Genomic DNA, 339 nt, shown 5'->3' on the forward strand with positions numbered 1-339 from the left:
CCCCCCCAGCCCTCGGGGGGGGGGGGGATGGCTGGCTGGCTAGCTGTCTGCCGTACTCGCCATCCTCCGCCGGTGCGGAGGGTCCCCCGCGGCAGCGGGAGGTGCGCCTGGTGCTGAACGAACAGCTCCGCTCACCTGCGCGCTGCACCGCGCAGCCCTGCGCGCCCCGTGAGGCGGGGGGGGGTTGCAGCTCCCCGCGGAGGAAAAAAAGGCCGGGGGGGGGGCAGGTGTCGTCGTGTCCCCTTCCCCGAGCGGGGAGCGGCCGCGTTCCCCCGCGCCCAGGCAGGCCCCGCCGCCTTTTTGCATTGCTGCTTTTCTCCTTTTTTACCCTTTTTTTTT

The sequence above is a fragment of the Haliaeetus leucocephalus genome, unplaced genomic scaffold (genome assembly GCF_000737465.1).
Source record: "Haliaeetus leucocephalus isolate CR32 unplaced genomic scaffold, Haliaeetus_leucocephalus-4.0 Scaffold517, whole genome shotgun sequence".
NCBI classification, from domain to species: Eukaryota; Metazoa; Chordata; class Aves; order Accipitriformes; family Accipitridae; genus Haliaeetus; species Haliaeetus leucocephalus.